The sequence below is a fragment of the Rhinoderma darwinii genome, unplaced genomic scaffold, assembly GCF_050947455.1.
Source record: "Rhinoderma darwinii isolate aRhiDar2 unplaced genomic scaffold, aRhiDar2.hap1 Scaffold_138, whole genome shotgun sequence".
NCBI classification, from domain to species: Eukaryota; Metazoa; Chordata; class Amphibia; order Anura; family Rhinodermatidae; genus Rhinoderma; species Rhinoderma darwinii.
The window spans coordinates 1141707-1162253 of record NW_027461966.1 but is presented as its reverse complement, the minus strand read 5'-3'; the positions used below and the strand labels follow the sequence as shown (position 1 = coordinate 1162253).

The 20547-nt window shown below is 41.3% G+C and overlaps 1 long non-coding RNA gene across 1 annotated transcript in view; it reads right to left on the bottom strand.

Annotated features, from left to right (window-relative positions):
• The window catches only part of LOC142699160 (uncharacterized), a 134072-nt gene extending 113790 nt beyond the window's left edge, over positions 1-20282 (bottom strand). The window contains exon 1 of the long non-coding RNA XR_012866048.1: positions 20135-20282. This is a non-coding gene — a long non-coding RNA (uncharacterized LOC142699160). The remainder of the gene's footprint in view (positions 1-20134) is intronic.
• Positions 20283-20547: the final 265 nt, after the last annotated feature.

The window sequence follows — 20547 nt, the reverse complement described above, 5'->3', positions numbered from 1 at the left end:
TCCATTTATGGACAGTGTTGTCAGGGGCTTCCCTAGGAGCAGAATCCCCAGTCAGAGCGTTGCTAACGTCAGGGGCTTTCCGAGCCTAGTGCTTAAAGTAACGCTGTGCCCGGGGAGTTCAGGTGATATATCCCACTCTATGCCTATACAGCCTTCCATTGGAGGTATACGTAGAGACTTCTCCCAACGCATACCTCTGACGAAAAGAAAAAATTGAATGTGAACATACTCAAAGAAGCCCACAGCTCTGATAAATATGGCGCAACTTGGGTTGTCAGTGCTGCACAAACTGACATCTACACCAGTTAGCATAGATGTCAGCTATAATATCCGCAGGTGTAAATTAAATATGTCATGCAGGAGATCTGCTCTCCCGCTGGTCCCGACTTACTAGCTGAAAAGACGCAAAAACAGCATAATGTCTTAAAAAGCTAAAATTTTTACTCAAAACGGGCATGCGCCAAAATTTCCCATTACATTACTTTACAATATCATGTATTATAAAGACATTTACTTTTGAGCTACTTTGACTAAATCGTTAGCAAATGGGAAAAAAAAAACACCAAGGAAAAAAATTTAATTAAAAAACTACGGCCTCCTCCATTTCCCCTCTAGCCGTCCTTTCCATCTCCAAAATGGTGTGTTTTCTGCCATTTTAGGTAGAAAAATTTATATTTGCTCACCATTTAGGCAAAGTAGCAGGAGGGTATATTATGCAGCTTCTCAAACTCTACCTTGAAGAGCTGTGTGGTATGTATTTTAATAGTAACTTTTTAATCTAAATGTACTTTTTACTCTGCCTGACTTGGTATTTATTTGTTCAGAGTTTCAAGCTCACATTGACTTGGTCCTCCCCTATAGGACCTCTCTATCTGTTGAACTAAGTATCATTACTAAAACTTATGTGAATCAGATTCTTAAACATCTAGTTACTACTTCTGATCATACAGTACAGTCAGCCAAGCATACCAAGTTACCAAGTTCAATCACACAATATTAAAATGAGTAAGGAGCATGGATACATATCAGCATTAGATACACATGGGTAGAACTTATCATTGTCAAACCTTGTTCTTAAAGCTTAAAAAAATGGTTTACATTTATTAAAGATCATATCCGACTACTACCATAACAATTGACAGACATCAGGGGCTCCTTCCAGTAGAGTAATCACTAACCAGAGCATTGCCGACGCTCTGGTCATGGATTCCTGGGTTTTTAAACTCCTAACATCACTGTCCATATAGTGAAAGTGACATCAAGGGCTTTCCCAAGTCAGGAGTTCCCGGCCAGTGAGTGCTTGCAATGCTCTGGCCGGGGACTCCAGAGTTTAAAGCCAAATATGGATATTTAAAGCCATATATGCACAGTAAAGTGAGAGGCTTTCTCTACAAGCGTAATTCCCGGCCACAGCGCTGCCAACGCTCCGACTTGGAATTCTCACATTACAAAGCCCCTAATGTCACTGTCTATGTACAGACAGTAACATCAAGGGATCCTCCAGGAGCAGAATCCATATATGGACAGTGACGTCAGGGGCTCCCTCCAGGAGTGGAATCCCCAGCCAGTGCAATGCCAGTGTTCTGGCCTAGGATTTTGGCATCTTAAAGCTCCTAACGTCAGTGTCCATTTATGGACAGTGTTGTCAGGGGCTTCCCTAGGAGCAGAATCCCCAGTCAGAGCGTTGCTAACGTCAGGGGCTTTCCGAGCCTAGTGCTTAAAGTAACGCTGTTCCCGGGGAGTTCAGGTGATATATCCCACTCTATGCCTATACAGCCTTCCATTGGAGGTATACGTAGAGACTTCTCCCAACGCATACCTCTGACGAAAAGAAAAAATTTAATGTGAACATACTCAAAGAAGCCCACAGCTCTGAATAAATATGGCGCAACTTGGGTTGTCAGTGCTGCACAAACTGACATCTACACCAGTTAGCATAGATGTCAGCTATAATATCCGCAGGTGTAAATTAAATATGTCATGCAGGAGATGTGCTCTCCCGCTGGTCCCGACTTACTAGCTGAAAAGACGCGAAAACAGCATAATGTCTCAAAAAGCTAACATTTTTACTCAAAACGGGCATGCACCAAAATTTCCCATTACATTACTTTACAATATCATGTATTATAAAGACATTTACTTTTGAGCTACTTTGACTAAATCGTTAGCAAATGGAAAAAAAAAAACACCAAGGAAAAAAATGTAATTAAAAAACTACGGCCTCCTCCATTTCCCCTCTAGCCGTCCTTTCCATCTCCAAAATGGTGTGTTTTCTGCCATTTTAGGTAGAAAAATTTCTATTTGCTCACCATTTAGGCAAAGTAGCAGGAGGGTATATTATGCAGCTTCTCAAACTCTACCTTGAAGAGCTGTGTGGTATGTATTTTAATAGTAACTTTTTAATCTAAATTTACTTTTTACTCTGCCTGACTTGGTATTTATTTGTTCAGAGTTTCAAGCTCACATTGACTTGGTCCTCCCCTATAGGACCTCTCTATCTGTTGAACTAAGTATCATTACTAAAACTTATGTGAATCAGATTCTTAAACATCTAGTTACTACTTCTGATCATACAGTACAGTCAGCCAAGCATAGCAAGTTACCAAGTTCAATCACACAATATTAAAATGAGTAAGGAGCATGGATACATATCAGCATTAGATACACATGGGTAGAACTTATCATTGTCAAACCTTGTTCTTAAAGCTTAAAAAAATGGTTTACATTTATTAAAGATCATATCCGACTACTACCATAACAATTGACAGACATCAGGGGCTCCTTCCAGTAGAGTAATCACTAACCAGAGCATTGCCGACGCTCTGGCCATGGATTCCTGGGTTTTTAAACTCCTAACATCACTGTCCATATAGTGAAAGTGACATCAAGGGCTTTCCCAAGTCAGGAGTTCCCGGCCAGTGAGTGCTTGCGATGCTCTGGCCGGGGACTCCAGAGTTTAAAGCCAAATATGGATATTTAAAGCCATATATGCACAGTAAAGTGAGAGGCTTTCTCTACAAGCGTAATTCCCGGCCACAGCGCTGGCAACGCTCCGACTTGGAATTCTCACATTACAAAGCCCCTAATGTCACTGTCTATGTACAGACAGTAACATCAAGGGATCCTTCAGGAGCAGAATCCATATATGGACAGTGACGTCAGGGGCTCCCTCCAGGAGTGGAATCCCCAGCCAGTGCAATGCCAGTGTTCTGGCCTAGGATTTTGGCATCTTAAAGCTCCTAACGTCAGTGTCCATTTATGGACAGTGTTGTCAGGGGCTTCCCTAGGAGCAGAATCCCCAGTCAGAGCGTTGCTAACGTCAGGGGCTTTCCGAGCCTAGTGCTTAAAGTAACGCTGTGCCCGGGGAGTTCAGGTGATATATCCCACTCTATGCCTATACAGCCTTCCATTGGAGGTATACGTAGAGACTTCTCCCAACTCATACCTCTGACGAAAAGAAAAAATTGAATGTGAACATACTCCAAGAAGCCCACAGCTCTGAATAAATATGGCGCAACTTGGGTTGTCAGTGCTGCACAAACTGACATCTACACCAGTTAGCATAGATGTCAGCTATAATATCCGCAGGTGTAAATTAAATATGTCATGCAGGAGATCTGCTGTCCCGCTGGTCCCGACTTACTAGCTGAAAAGACGCGAAAACAGCATAATGTCTCAAAAAGCTAACATTTTTACTCAAAACGGGCATGCGCCAAAATTTCCCATTACATCACTTTACAATATCATGTATTATAAAGACATTTACTTTTGAGCTACTTTGACTAAATCGTTAGCAAATGGAAAAAAAAAAACACCAAGGAAAAAAATGTAATTAAAAAACTACGGCCTCCTCCATTTCCCCTCTAGCCGTCCTTTCCATCTCCAAAATGGTGTGTTTTCTGCCATTTTAGGTAGAAAAAATTCTATTTGCTCACCATTTAGGCAAAGTAGCAGGAGGGTATATTATGCAGCTTCTCAAACTCTACCTTGAAGAGCTGTGTGGTTTGTATTTTAATAGTAACTTTTTAATCTAAATTTACTTTTTACTCTGCCTGACTTGGTATTTATTTGTTCAGAGTTTCAAGCTCACATTGACTTGGTCCTCCCCTATAGGACCTCTCTATCTGTTGAACTAAGTATCATTACTGAAACTTATGTGAATCAGATTCTTAAACATCTAGTTACTACTTCTGATCATACAGTACAGTCAGCCAAGCATACCAAGTTACCAAGTTCAATCACACAATATTAAAATGAGTAAGGAGCATGGATACATATCAGCATTAGATACACATGGGTAGAACTTATCATTGTCAAACCTTGTTCTTAAAGCTTAAAAAAATGGTTTACATTTATTAAAGATCATATCCGACTACTACCATAACAATTGACAGACATCAGGGGCTCCTTCCAGTAGAGTAATCACTAACCAGAGCATTGCCGACGCTCTGGTCATGGATTCCTGGGTTTTTAAACTCCTAACATCACTGTCCATATAGTGAAAGTGACATCAAGGGCTTTCCCAAGTCAGGAGTTCCCGGCCAGTGAGTGCTTGCAATGCTCTGGCCGGGGACTTCAGAGTTTAAAGCCAAATATGGATATTTAAAGCCATATATGCACAGTAAAGTGAGAGGCTTTCTCTACAAGCGTAATTCCCGGCCACAGCGCTGCCAACGCTCCGACTTGGAATTCTCACATTACAAAGCCCCTAATGTCATTGTCTATGTACAGACAGTAACATCAAGGGATCCTCCTGGAGCAGAATCCATATATGGACAGTGACGTCAGGGGATCCCTCCAGGAGTGGAATCCCCAGCCAGTGCAATGCCAGTGTTCTGGCCTAGGATTTTGGCATCTTAAAGCTCCTAACGTCAGTGTCCATTTATGGACAGTGTTGTCAGGGGCTTCCCTAGGAGCAGAATCCCCAGTCAGAGCGTTGCTAACGTCAGGGGCTTTCCGAGCCTAGTGCTTAAAGTAACGCTGTGCCCGGGGAGTTCAGGTGATATATCCCACTCTATGCCTATACAGCCTTCCATTGGAGGTATACGTAGAGACTTCTCCCAACGCATACCTCTGACGAAAAGAAAAAAATTTAATGTGAACATACTCCAAGAAGCCCACAGCTCTGAATAAATATGGCGCAACTTGGGTTGTCAGTGCTGGACAAACTGACATCTACACCAGTTAGCATAGATGTCAGCTATAATATCCGCAGGTGTAAATTAAATATGTCATGCAGGAGATCTGCTGTCCCGCTGGTCCCGACTTACTAGCTGAAAAGACGCGAAAACAGCATAATGTCTCAAAAAGCTAACATTTTTACTCAAAACGGGCATGCGCCAAAATTTCCCATTACATCACTTTACAATATCATGTATTATAAAGACATTTACTTTTGAGCTACTTTGACTAAATCGTTAGCAAATGGAAAAAAAAAAACACCAAGGAAAAAAATGTAATTAAAAAACTACGGCCTCCTCCATTTCCCCTCTAGCCGTCCTTTCCATCTCCAAAATGGTGTGTTTTCTGCCATTTTAGGTAGAAAAATTTCTATTTGCTCACCATTTAGGCAAAGTAGCAGGAGGGTATATTATGCAGCTTCTCAAACTCTACCTTGAAGAGCTGTGTGGTTTGTATTTTAATAGTAACTTTTTAATCTAAATTTACTTTTTACTCTGCCTGACTTGGTATTTATTTGTTCAGAGTTTCAAGCTCACATTGACTTGGTCCTCCCCTATAGGACCTCTCTATCTGTTGAACTAAGTATCATTACTAAAACTTATCTGAATCTGATTCTTAAACATCTAGTTACTACTTCTGAACATACAGTACAGTCAGCCAAGCATAGCAAGTTACCAAGTTCAATCACACAATATTAAAATGAGTAAGGAGCATGGATACATATCAGCATTAGATACACATGGGTAGAACTTATCATTGTCAAACCTTGTTCTTAAAGCTTCAAAAAATGGTTTAAATTTATTAAAGATCATATCCGACTACTACCATAACAATTGACAGACATCAGGGGCTCCTTCCAGGAGAGTAATCACTAACCAGAGCATTGCCGACGCTCTGGCCATGGATTCCTGGGTTTTTAAACTCCTAACATCACTGTCCATATAGTGAAAGTGACATCAAGGGCTTTCCCAAGTCAGGAGTTCCCGGCCAGTGAGTGCTTGCGATGCTCTGGCCGGGGACTCCAGAGTTTAAAGCCAAATATAGATATTTAAAGCCATATATGCACAGTAAAGTGAGAGGCTTTCTCTACAAGCGTAATTCCCGGCCACAGCGCTGCCAACGCTCCGAATTGGAATTCTCACATTACAAAGCCCCTAATGTCACTGTCTATGTACAGACAGTAACATCAAGGGATCCTCCAGGAGCAGAATCCATATATGGACAGTGACGTCAGGGGCTCGCTCCAGGAGTGGAATCCCCAGCCAGTGCAATGCCAGTGTTCTGGCCTAGGATTTCGGCATCTTAAAGCTCCTAACGTCAGTGTCCATTTATGGACAATGTTGTCAGGGGCTTCCCTAGGAGCAGAATCCCCAGTCAGAGCGTTGCTAACGTCAGGGGCTTTCCGAGCCTAGTGCTTAAAGTAACGCTGTGCCCGGGGAGTTCAGGTGATATATCCCACTCTATGCCTATAGAGCCTTCCGTTGGAGGTATACGTAGAGACTTCTCCCAACGCATACCTCTGCCAAAAAGAAAAAATTGAATGTGAACATACTCCAAGAAGCCCACAGCTCTGAATAAATATGGCGCAACTTGGGTTGTCAGTGCTGCACAAACTGACATCTACACCAGTTAGCATAGAAGTCAGCTATAATATGCGCAGGTGTAAATTAAATATGTCATGCAGGAGATCTGCTCTCCCGCTGGTCCCGACTTACTAGCTGAAAAGACGCAAAAACAGCATAATGTCTCAAAAAGCTAAAATTTTTACTCAAAACGGGCATGCGCCAAAGTTTCCAATTACATTACTTTACAATATCATGTATTATAAATACATTTACTTTTGAGCTACTTTGACTAAATCGTTAGCAAATGGGAAAAAAAAACACCAAGGAAAAAAATGTAATTAAAAAACTACGGCCTCCTCCATTTCCCCTCTAGCCGTCCTTTCCATCTCCAAAATGGTGTGTTTTCTGCCATTTTAGGTAGAAAAATTTCTATTTGCTCACCATTTAGGCAAAGTAGCAGGAGGGTATATTATGCAGCTTCTCAAACTCTACCTTGAAGAGCTGTGTGGTTTGTATTTTAATAGTAACTTTTTAATCTAAATTTACTTTTTACTCTGCCTGACTTGGTATTTATTTGTTCAGAGTTTCAAGCTCACATTGACTTGGTCCTCCCCTATAGGACCTCTCTATCTGTTGAACTAAGTATCATTACTAAAACTTATCTGAATCTGATTCTTAAACATCTAGTTACTACTTCTGATCATACAGTACAGTCAGCCAAGCATACCAAGTTACCAAGTTCAATCACACAATATTAAAATAAGTAAGGAGCATGGATACATATCAGCATTAGATACACATGGGTAGAACTTATCATTGTCAAACCTTGTTCTTAAAGCTTAAAAAAATGGTTTCAATTTATTAAAGATCATATCCGACTACTACCATAACAATTGACAGACATCAGTGACAGACATCAGGGGCTCCTTCCAGGAGAGTAATCACTAACCAGAGCATTGCCGACGCTCTGGTCATGGATTCCTGGGTTTTTAAACTCCTAACATCACTGTCCATATAGTGAAAGTGACATCAAGGGCTTTCCCAAGTCAGGAGTTCCCGGCCAGTGAGTGCTTGCAATGCTCTGGCCGGGGACTCCAGAGTTTAAAGCCAAATATGGATATTTAAAGCCATATATGCACAGTAAAGTGAGAGGCTTTCTCTACAAGCGTAATTCCCGGCCACAGCGCTGCCAACGCTCCGACTTGGAATTCTCACATTACAAAGCCCCTAATGTCACTGTCTATGTACAGACAGTAACATCAAGGGATCCTCCAGGAGCAGAATCCATATATGGACAGTGACGTCAGGGGCTCCCTCCAGGAGTGGAATCCCCAGCCAGTGCAATGCCAGTGTTCTGGCCTAGGATTTTGGCATCTTAAAGCTCCTAACGTCAGTGTCCATTTATGGACAGTGTTGTCAGGGGCTTCCCTAGGAGCAGAATCCCCAGTCAGAGCGTTGCTAACGTCAGGGGCTTTCCGAGCCTAGTGCTTAAAGTAACGCTGTGCCCGGGGAGTTCAGGTGATATATCCCACTCTATGCCTATACAGCCTTCCATTGGAGGTATACGTAGAGACTTCTCCCAACGCATACCTCTGACGAAAAGAAAAAATTGAATGTGAACATACTCAAAGAAGCCCACAGCTCTGAATAAATATGGCGCAACTTGGGTTGTCAGTGCTGCACAAACTGACATCTACACCAGTTAGCATAGATGTCAGCTATAATATCCGCAGGTGTAAATTAAATATGTCATGCAGGAGATGTGCTCTCCCGCTGGTCCCGACTTACTAGCTGAAAAGACGCGAAAACAGCATAATGTCTCAAAAAGCTAACATTTTTACTCAAAACGGGCATGCACCAAAATTTCCCATTACATTACTTTACAATATCATGTATTATAAAGACATTTACTTTTGAGCTACTTTGACTAAATCGTTAGCAAATGGAAAAAAAAAAACACCAAGGAAAAAAATGTAATTAAAAAACTACGGCCTCCTCCATTTCCCCTCTAGCCGTCCTTTCCATCTCCAAAATGGTGTGTTTTCTGCCATTTTAGGTAGAAAAATTTCTATTTGCTCACCATTTAGGCAAAGTAGCAGGAGGGTATATTATGCAGCTTCTCAAACTCTACCTTGAAGAGCTGTGTGGTATGTATTTTAATAGTAACTTTTTAATCTAAATTTACTTTTTACTCTGCCTGACTTGGTATTTATTTGTTCAGAGTTTCAAGCTCACATTGACTTGGTCCTCCCCTATAGGACCTCTCTATCTGTTGAACTAAGTATCATTACTAAAACTTATGTGAATCAGATTCTTAAACATCTAGTTACTACTTCTGATCATACAGTACAGTCAGCCAAGCATAGCAAGTTACCAAGTTCAATCACACAATATTAAAATGAGTAAGGAGCATGGATACATATCAGCATTAGATACACATGGGTAGAACTTATCATTGTCAAACCTTGTTCTTAAAGCTTAAAAAAATGGTTTACATTTATTAAAGATCATATCCGACTACTACCATAACAATTGACAGACATCAGGGGCTCCTTCCAGTAGAGTAATCACTAACCAGAGCATTGCCGACGCTCTGGCCATGGATTCCTGGGTTTTTAAACTCCTAACATCACTGTCCATATAGTGAAAGTGACATCAAGGGCTTTCCCAAGTCAGGAGTTCCCGGCCAGTGAGTGCTTGCGATGCTCTGGCCGGGGACTCCAGAGTTTAAAGCCAAATATGGATATTTAAAGCCATATATGCACAGTAAAGTGAGAGGCTTTCTCTACAAGCGTAATTCCCGGCCACAGCGCTGGCAACGCTCCGACTTGGAATTCTCACATTACAAAGCCCCTAATGTCACTGTCTATGTACAGACAGTAACATCAAGGGATCCTTCAGGAGCAGAATCCATATATGGACAGTGACGTCAGGGGCTCCCTCCAGGAGTGGAATCCCCAGCCAGTGCAATGCCAGTGTTCTGGCCTAGGATTTTGGCATCTTAAAGCTCCTAACGTCAGTGTCCATTTATGGACAGTGTTGTCAGGGGCTTCCCTAGGAGCAGAATCCCCAGTCAGAGCGTTGCTAACGTCAGGGGCTTTCCGAGCCTAGTGCTTAAAGTAACGCTGTGCCCGGGGAGTTCAGGTGATATATCCCACTCTATGCCTATACAGCCTTCCATTGGAGGTATACGTAGAGACTTCTCCCAACGCATACCTCTGACGAAAAGAAAAAATTGAATGTGAACATACTCCAAGAAGCCCACAGCTCTGAATAAATATGGCGCAACTTGGGTTGTCAGTGCTGCACAAACTGACATCTACACCAGTTAGCATAGATGTCAGCTATAATATCCGCAGGTGTAAATTAAATATGTCATGGAGGAGATGTGCTCTCCCGCTGGTCCCGACTTACTAGCTGAAAAGACGTGAAAACAGCATAATGTCTCAAAAAGCTAACATTTTTACTCAAAACGGGCATGCGCCAAAATTTCCCATTACATTACTTTACAATATCATGTATTATAAAGACATTTACTTTTGAGATACTTTGACTAAATCGTTAGCAAATGGAAAAAAAAAAACACCAAGGAAAAAAAATGTAATTAAAAAACTACGGCCTCCTCCATTTCCCCTCTAGCCGTCCTTTCCATCTCCAAAATGGTGTGTTTTCTGCCATTTTAGGTAGAAAAATTTCTATTTGCTCACCATTTAGGCAAAGTAGCAGGAGGGTATATTATACAGCTTCTCAAACTCTACCTTGAAGAGCTGTGTGGTTTGTATTTTAATAGTAACTTTTTAATCTAAATTTACTTTTTACTCTGCCTGACTTGGTATTTATTTGTTCAAAGTTTCAAGCTCACATTGACTTGGTCCTCCCCTATAGGACCTCTCTATCTGTTGAACTAAGTATCATTACTGAAACTTATGTGAATCAGATTCTTAAACATCTAGTTACTACTTCTGATCATACAGTACAGTCAGCCAAGCATACCAAGTTACCAAGTTCAATCACACAATATTAAAATGAGTAAGGAGCATGGATACATATCAGCATTAGATACACATGGGTAGAACTTATCATTGTCAAACCTTGTTCTTAAAGCTTAAAAAAATGGTTTACATTTATTAAAGATCATATCCGACTACTACCATAACAATTGACAGACATCAGGGGCTCCTTCCAGTAGAGTAATCACTAACCAGAGCATTGCCGACGCTCTGGTCATGGATTCCTGGGTTTTTAAACTCCTAACATCACTGTCCATATAGTGAAAGTGACATCAAGGGCTTTCCCAAGTCAGGAGTTCCCGGCCAGTGAGTGCTTGCAATGCTCTGGCCGGGGACTTCAGAGTTTAAAGCCAAATATGGATATTTAAAGCCATATATGCACAGTAAAGTGAGAGGCTTTCTCTACAAGCGTAATTCCCGGCCACAGCGCTGCCAACGCTCCGACTTGGAATTCTCACATTACAAAGCCCCTAATGTCATTGTCTATGTACAGACAGTAACATCAAGGGATCCTCCTGGAGCAGAATCCATATATGGACAGTGACGTCAGGGGCTCCCTCCAGGAGTGGAATCCCCAGCCAGTGCAATGCCAGTGTTCTGGCCTAGGATTTTGGCATCTTAAAGCTCCTAACGTCAGTGTCCATTTATGGACAGTGTTGTCAGGGGCTTCCCTAGGAGCAGAATCCCCAGTCAGAGCGTTGCTAACGTCAGGGGCTTTCCGAGCCTAGTGCTTAAAGTAACGCTGTGCCCGGGGAGTTCAGGTGATATATCCCACTCTATGCCTATACAGCCTTCCATTGGAGGTATACGTAGAGACTTCTCCCAACGCATACCTCTGACGAAAAGAAAAAATTTTAATGTGAACATACTCCAAGAAGCCCACAGCTCTGAATAAATATGGCGCAACTTGGGTTGTCAGTGCTGCACAAACTGACATCTACACCAGTTAGCATAGATGTCAGCTATAATATCCGCAGGTGTAAATTAAATATGTCATGCAGGAGATCTGCTGTCCCGCTGGTCCCGACTTACTAGCTGAAAAGACGCGAAAACAGCATAATGTCTCAAAAAGCTAACATTTTTACTCAAAACGGGCATGCGCCAAAATTTCCCATTACATCACTTTACAATATCATGTATTATAAAGACATTTACTTTTGAGCTACTTTGACTAAATCGTTAGCAAATGGAAAAAAAAAAACACCAAGGAAAAAAATGTAATTAAAAAACTACGGCCTCCTCCATTTCCCCTCTAGCCGTCCTTTCCATCTCCAAAATGGTGTGTTTTCTGCCATTTTAGGTAGAAAAAATTCTATTTGCTCACCATTTAGGCAAAGTAGCAGGAGGGTATATTATGCAGCTTCTCAAACTCTACCTTGAAGAGCTGTGTGGTTTGTATTTTAATAGTAACTTTTTAATCTAAATTTACTTTTTACTCTGCCTGACTTGGTATTTATTTGTTCAGAGTTTCAAGCTCACATTGACTTGGTCCTCCCCTATAGGACCTCTCTATCTGTTGAACTAAGTATCATTACTGAAACTTATGTGAATCAGATTCTTAAACATCTAGTTACTACTTCTGATCATACAGTACAGTCAGCCAAGCATACCAAGTTACCAAGTTCAATCACACAATATTAAAATGAGTAAGGAGCATGGATACATATCAGCATTAGATACACATGGGTAGAACTTATCATTGTCAAACCTTGTTCTTAAAGCTTAAAAAAATGGTTTACATTTATTAAAGATCATATCCGACTACTACCATAACAATTGACAGACATCAGGGGCTCCTTCCAGTAGAGTAATCACTAACCAGAGCATTGCCGACGCTCTGGTCATGGATTCCTGGGTTTTTAAACTCCTAACATCACTGTCCATATAGTGAAAGTGACATCAAGGGCTTTCCCAAGTCAGGAGTTCCCGGCCAGTGAGTGCTTGCAATGCTCTGGCCGGGGACTTCAGAGTTTAAAGCCAAATATGGATATTTAAAGCCATATATGCACAGTAAAGTGAGAGGCTTTCTCTACAAGCGTAATTCCCGGCCACAGCGCTGCCAACGCTCCGACTTGGAATTCTCACATTACAAAGCCCCTAATGTCATTGTCTATGTACAGACAGTAACATCAAGGGATCCTCCTGGAGCAGAATCCATATATGGACAGTGACGTCAGGGGATCCCTCCAGGAGTGGAATCCCCAGCCAGTGCAATGCCAGTGTTCTGGCCTAGGATTTTGGCATCTTAAAGCTCCTAACGTCAGTGTCCATTTATGGACAGTGTTGTCAGGGGCTTCCCTAGGAGCAGAATCCCCAGTCAGAGCGTTGCTAACGTCAGGGGCTTTCCGAGCCTAGTGCTTAAAGTAACGCTGTGCCCGGGGAGTTCAGGTGATATATCCCACTCTATGCCTATACAGCCTTCCATTGGAGGTATACGTAGAGACTTCTCCCAACGCATACCTCTGACGAAAAGAAAAAAATTTAATGTGATCATACTCCAAGAAGCCCACAGCTCTGAATAAATATGGCGCAACTTGGGTTGTCAGTGCTGGACAAACTGACATCTACACCAGTTAGCATAGATGTCAGCTATAATATCCGCAGGTGTAAATTAAATATGTCATGCAGGAGATCTGCTGTCCCGCTGGTCCCGACTTACTAGCTGAAAAGACGCGAAAACAGCATAATGTCTCAAAAAGCTACAATTTTTACTCAAAACGGGCATGCGCCAAAATTTCCCATTACATCACTTTACAATATCATGTATTATAAAGACATTTACTTTTGAGCTACTTTGACTAAATCGTTAGCAAATGGAAAAAAAAAAAACACCAAGGAAAAAAATTTAATTAAAAAACTACGGCCTCCTCCATTTCCCCTCTAGCCGTCCTTTCCATCTCCAAAATGGTGTGTTTTCTGCCATTTTAGGTAGAAAAATTTCTATTTGCTCACCATTTAGGCAAAGTAGCAGGAGGGTATATTATGCAGCTTCTCAAACTCTACCTTGAAGAGCTGTGTGGTTTGTATTTTAATAGTAACTTTTTAATCTAAATTTACTTTTTACTCTGCCTGACTTGGTATTTATTTGTTCAGAGTTTCAAGCTCACATTGACTTGGTCCTCCCCTATAGGACCTCTCTATCTGTTGAACTAAGTATCATTACTAAAACTTATCTGAATCTGATTCTTAAACATCTAGTTACTACTTCTGAACATACAGTACAGTCAGCCAAGCATAGCAAGTTACCAAGTTCAATCACACAATATTAAAATGAGTAAGGAGCATGGATACATATCAGCATTAGATACACATGGGTAGAACTTATCATTGTCAAACCTTGTTCTTAAAGCTTAAAAAAATGGTTTAAATTTATTAAAGATCATATCCGACTACTACCATAACAATTGACAGACATCAGGGGCTCCTTCCAGGAGAGTAATCACTAACCAGAGCATTGCCGACGCTCTGGCCATGGATTCCTGGGTTTTTAAACTCCTAACATCACTGTCCATATAGTGAAAGTGACATCAAGGGCTTTCCCAAGTCAGGAGTTCCCGGCCAGTGAGTGCTTGCGATGCTCTGGCCGGGGACTCCAGAGTTTAAAGCCAAATATAGATATTTAAAGCCATATATGCACAGTAAAGTGAGAGGCTTTCTCTACAAGCGTAATTCCCGGCCACAGCGCTGCCAACGCTCCGAATTGGAATTCTCACATTACAAAGCCCCTAATGTCACTGTCTATGTACAGACAGTAACATCAAGGGATCCTCCAGGAGCAGAATCCATATATGGACAGTGACGTCAGGGGCTCGCTCCAGGAGTGGAATCCCCAGCCAGTGCAATGCCAGTGTTCTGGCCTAGGATTTCGGCATCTTAAAGCTCCTAACGTCAGTGTCCATTTATGGACAATGTTGTCAGGGGCTTCCCTAGGAGCAGAATCCCCAGTCAGAGCGTTGCTAACGTCAGGGGCTTTCCGAGCCTAGTGCTTAAAGTAACGCTGTGCCCGGGGAGTTCAGGTGATATATCCCACTCTATGACTATAGAGCCTTCCGTTGGAGGTATACGTAGAGACTTCTCCCAACGCATACCTCTGCCAAAAAGAAAAAATTGAATGTGAACATACTCCAAGAAGCCCACAGCTCTGAATAAATATGGCGCAACTTGGGTTGTCAGTGCTGCACAAACTGACATCTACACCAGTTAGCATAGAAGTCAGCTATAATATGCGCAGGTGTAAATTAAATATGTCATGCAGGAGATCTGCTCTCCCGCTGGTCCCGACTTACTAGCTGAAAAGACGCAAAAACAGCATAATGTCTCAAAAAGCTAAAATTTTTACTCAAAACGGGCATGCGCCAAAATTTCCAATTACATTACTTTACAATATCATGTATTATAAAGACATTTACTTTTGAGCTACTTTGACTAAATCGTTAGCAAATGGAAAAAAAAAACAACAAGGAAAAAAATGTAATTAAAAAACTACGGCCTCCTCCATTTCCCCTCTAGCCGTCCTTTCCATCTCCAAAATGGTGTGTTTTCTGCCATTTTAGGTAGAAAAATTTCTATTTGCTCACCATTTAGGCAAAGTAGCAGGAGGGTATATTATGCAGCTTCTCAAACTCTACCTTGAAGAGCTGTGTGGTTTGTATTTTAATAGTAACTTTTTAATCTAAATTTACTTTTTACTCTGCCTGACTTGGTATTTATTTGTTCAGAGTTTCAAGCTCACATTGACTTGGTCCTCCCCTATAGGACCTCTCTATCTGTTGAACTAAGTATCATTACTAAAACTTATCTGAATCTGATTCTTAAACATCTAGTTACTACTTCTGATCATACAGTACAGTCAGCCAAGCATACCAAGTTACCAAGTTCAATCACACAATATTAAAATAAGTAAGGAGCATGGATACATATCAGCATTAGATACACATGGGTAGAACTTATCATTGTCAAACCTTGTTCTTAAAGCTTAAAAAAATGGTTTCAATTTATTAAAGATCATATCCGACTACTACCATAACAATTGACAGACATCAGTGACAGACATCAGGGGCTCCTTCCAGGAGAGTAATCACTAACCAGAGCATTGCCGACGCTCTGGCCATGGATTCCTGGGTTTTAAACTCGTAACATCACTGTCCATATAGTGAAAGTGACATCAAGGGCTTTCCCAAGTCAGGAGTTCCCGGCCAGTGAGTGCTTGCGATGCTCTGGCCGGGGACTCCAGAGTTTAAAGCCAAATATGGATATTTAAAGCCATATATGCACAGTAAAGTGAGAGGCTTTCTCTACAAGCGTAATTCCCGGCCACAGCGCTGCCAACGCTCCGACTTGGAATTCTCAAATTACAAAGCCCCTAATGTTACTGTCTATGTACAGACAGTAACATCAAGGGATCCTCCAGGAGCAGAATCCATATATGGACAGTGACATCAGGGGCTCCCTCCAGGAGTGGAATCCCCAGCCAGTGCAATGCCAGTGTTCTGGCCTAGGATTTTGGCATCTTAAAGCTCCTAACGTCAGTGTCCATTTATGGACACTGTTGTCAGGGGCTTCCCTAGGAGCAGAATCCCCAGTCAGAGCGTTGCTAACGTCAGGGGCTTTCCGAGCCTAGTGCTTAAAGTAACGCTGTGCCCGGGGAGTTCAGGTGATATATCCCACTCTATGCCTATACAGCCTTCCGTTGGAGGTATACGTAGAGACTTCTCCCAACGCATACCTCTGACGAAAAGAAAAAAATTGAATGTGAACATACTCCAAGAAGCCCACAGCTCTGAATAAATATGGCGCAACTTGGGTTGTCAGTGCTGCACAAACTGACATCTACACCAGTTAGCATAGATGTCAGCTATAATATCCGCAGGTGTAAATTAAATATGTCATGCAGGAGATCTGCTCTCCCGCTGGTCCCGACTTACTAGCTGAAAAGACGCGAAAACAGCATAATGTCTCAAAAAGCTAAAATTTTTACTCAAAACGGGCATGCGCCAAAATTTCCCATTACATTACTTTACAATATCATGTATTATAAAGACATTTACTTTTGAGCTACTTTGACTAAATCGTTAGCAAATGAAATAAAAGACACCTAGGAAAAAAAACAATTAAAAAAACACCGGCCTCCTCCATTTCCCTTCTAGCTGTCTTTTATATCTCCAAAATAGGTGTGTTTTCTGCCAATTTAGGTAGAAAAAAAAAAGAAACAATTTGCTTATCATTTAAAGAGGCTCTGTCACCACATTATAAGTGCCGTATCTCCTACATAAGGAGATCGGCGCTTTAATGTAGGTTTATTTTAAAAAAACTATCAATTTTTACCACTTTATTAGCGATTTTAGATTTATGCTAATGAGTTGCTTAATGCCCAAGTGGGTGTATTTTTACTTTAGACCAAGTGGGCGTTATACAGGGGAGTGTATGACGCTGACCAATCAGCCTTATGCACTCCTCTCCATTCATTTACTCAGCGCATAGGGATCCTGCTAGATTCTTATGTGCTGTCTTATACTAAAACATTAACAATACTGAAGTGCTTAGACATTTAATAGACATTCCACGGGCTGTCTATTCACAATCTCTGCACTTCGTTACTGTTTCTATGGTAGTTACAGCAGAGGAAGCGTGATCTCGTTGTATCACGCTTCCTCTGCTGTTACTACCACAGACAGAGTAACGAAGTGCAGAGATTGTGAATAGACATCCCGTGGAATGTCTATTCACTGTCTAAACACTTCAGTAGAACGGGTGTCGCGAAAAAAAATTATTATATATAAATTTGATTTTAGTGTGTTATTAAAATACATTTTATTTATTTGTGTGTTTGTGTTTTACTTTTTTATTTTTTCTAACTTTTACTTCACTATGGGGGCTGCCATTTTTTTTTTCATCTCTGTATGTGTCGATTAACGACACATACAGAGATGGAATACGGCACATACATCCCCATAGAGAATGCGAACGGGAGCCGTTCCATTAACTATGGTGTACGCCGTCTGTGTGGGAAAGGCGCATGCGCCGCTCCCACACAGTCTAAAAGGAAGGTCTTCGGCCGAGCGACATCCAGCGCCATTTTCATGTGGACCGGAAGCCGCGGCCGGACAGTAAGATGACTACTTCCGGTCGTGACTTCCGGACATGTGATTAGAAGCAAGTACTAGGAGCGGAGCGAGCGGACGGAGCGAAGTTAGCGGCGGCAGGAGCAGGTAAGTTGTGTTTGTGTATGTTTGTGTTTTACTGTGTGATTACCACTGTATGTAAGCCTGCTACACTGTGCATTCGCTCAAAAAATGACGGCACATAGTGTAGGAGGTTTGAACATTCAACCCCCTCCTTTCTCCTGGCACTAGCAAGGACAAGGGAGGGGGGATTCTGTGAGCTCACTAGAGCGTGTGTGCCTATACCAAATTTGCAGCATAAAGCAATGAGGTTGCTTTACCACATTGCAATGCTGCAATTTTGGGAATTGCTACCTCTAGTGACCAGCACATGGAAATGTTATAAATTAGAATGTAATTTATAATATTTCCTGAGTTGTGAAAAAAATTAAAAAAAATAAGACAATGTCTAATCATGTATATACTAACAAAAAAGTCATGTATATACAACTAAAAAAGTTTCAATACATTAAAGATAATATCCGACTAGCTTAATTCATTTACCCTACCTTAACAACTAACAATGTCACTTGTGAAAATTGACTTTTAAGTCCTAAAGCTGGTCACATGAATACAATGGGGGAATTTATTAAAGAGGCTCTGTCACCACATTATAAGTGGCCTATATTGTACATGATGTGATCGGCGCTGTAATGTAGATTACAGCAGTGTTTTTTAATTTAGAAATACGATCATTTTTGACAGAGTTATGACCTATTTTAGCTTTATGCTAATGAGTTTATTGATGACCAACTGGGCGTGTTTTACTTTTTGACCAAGTGGGCATTGTAAAGAGGAGTGTATAACGCTGACCAATCAGTGTCATACACTTCTCCCCATTCATTTACACAGCACATAGCGATATAGCTATATCGCTATGTGCAGCCACATAAACACACTATAACATTACTGCAGTGTTCTGATAATGAATATACATTATCTCCAGCCAGGACACGATGTGTATTCAGAATCCTGACACTTCTCTGTAATTTACAGCATAGCAGGCGTTGTCTCGTGAGATTACGCTGTAAACTGTCATTTACAGCGAGATCTCGCTGTGCTGTGCTGTAGTCTCACACAGACGCTACAGAAGTGGTCAGGATTCTGAATAGACATCACGTCCTGGCTGGAGGTAATATATATTCATTGTCAGGACACTGCAGTAACGTTAGGGCTTGTATATGTGGCTGCACATAGCGATATAGCTATATCGCTAGTGCTGTGTAAATGAATGGGGAGAAGTGTATGACGCTGATTGGTCAGCGTCATACACTTCTCTTCACAACGCCCACTTAGTCAAAAAGTAAAACACGCCCAGGTGGTCATTAAGAAACTCATTAGAATAAAGCTAATATAGGTCATAACTCCGTCAAAAATGATCGTTTTTCTAAATAAAAACCACTGCTGTAATCTACATTACAGCGCCGATCACATTATGTACAAGATAGGCCACTTATAATGTGGTGACAGAGCCTCTTTAAGACTGTCATTTCATATGCCATTGTTAAACAGAAGCCTGCAGAAGTAAGTTGCGATAAATTTACTGTTAGTGACATTTTTACTACTTTTTGTAGGGTTTTTATGACTGCCTCTGACAATCCTTCAGCTTTCAGTATCAGGCCCTCAGAAGTCGACTGCACTATTTATTCTGTCAAAACAACGACGGAACCTTGTCACAACGGTGACAAACGGAAACCATTAGCAACGTTTCCGTCACTATTGAGATCAATGGTGATGCAAACAGAAGCTAAGGTTTCCGCTTGCCTTTCCATTGAGGGGTTTCCCCGATGGAAACCCTCAAAGTAAAGACAACGCTGATGTGAACACAGCCTTAGAGGGCATCTCTACCCATAAAATGCTGTATTTGGTATTCTTCCATAGTGTAAATTTTTCTTTTTGTCATGCATGTAGCCATATAACTACAATCAGGGGTGCACCAGGCTGTTAAGTAAGTTCTTATGACCTCCAGGTAATGCTATAGCAGCATTCATGGAAAGAAATCAACATTAGCTTATTGTATATTGAAAGCTGCTGCAGCGCTCAGGAGGAAGGACGTTACAGCCGCTTGAGTGGCCATACAATAATTACATATGAAAAGGGGGACATGGTTTTGAAAACTGCTGTAACTCTTGAAACATGTAAGAAACATGTAAAATGGCCTAGAGAAAGTCTGAATGTGACCCCCTGCCCTGGCATACAAAACTGGAATGGTCTTTACCTGTTTCCCTGCGGTGAACTTTCCTGCAGAGCCTGTGATTATGATGTGAAGATCTTGGAGCATGAAGAAAATGGTGGTCTTGTCTGAGAACTGAACAGGTCTGATGGGACGAAGACGGCTCTACACATAAGAGCTGCTGCATCAGGTGCTTGTCTGTAAATAAGACACATCACAATGCCTTAGTATTCCATCAGCTGTGATGTCATCAGCTGAAGGGAGAAGACTATGATGTCAACTATAGGGAGAAGCCTGTGAGTGCTATAGATGAATATCCATGAAGAATTCATCATTTGTAGAGCACTGAAAGCAGATCATTATGCTTTATAAACAAATGTACATTTTGAGGCAACTCTGTTAGTAGAAAAAAAACCACATCGTATACCATTTTACACGTTGGCAATAGAATTCAGAAT